The sequence below is a fragment of the Capsella rubella genome, unplaced genomic scaffold (genome assembly GCF_000375325.1).
Source record: "Capsella rubella cultivar Monte Gargano unplaced genomic scaffold, Caprub1_0 scaffold_11, whole genome shotgun sequence".
Lineage (NCBI taxonomy): Eukaryota > Viridiplantae > Streptophyta > Magnoliopsida > Brassicales > Brassicaceae > Capsella > Capsella rubella.
Window position 1 is genome coordinate 47282 of NW_006238913.1, and position 273 is coordinate 47554.

Here is a 273-nt window from a genome sequence, read left to right on the forward strand (position 1 = left end):
AAAAGCGGTTCAAAGGTTGTTTTGACTAAGTTGGTCGAGTGAGCACCTCGAGTGACCATCTCCTCTACTTTGCTCGATCGTGTCACTCGAGTGATCGTGTCGAGTGACCTGTAAAACCATCAGCTACTTCTTTGCTTTGCTCGATCATGTCACTCGAGTGAGTGCATCGAGTGACAGTTAGTTCTGCTTTGCTTCCCTTCTGCTCGATCCGCTACTCGATCGTATATGTCTGCTGCTCACTCGATCGTCGATGTAACTGCAATTCATCCTTGC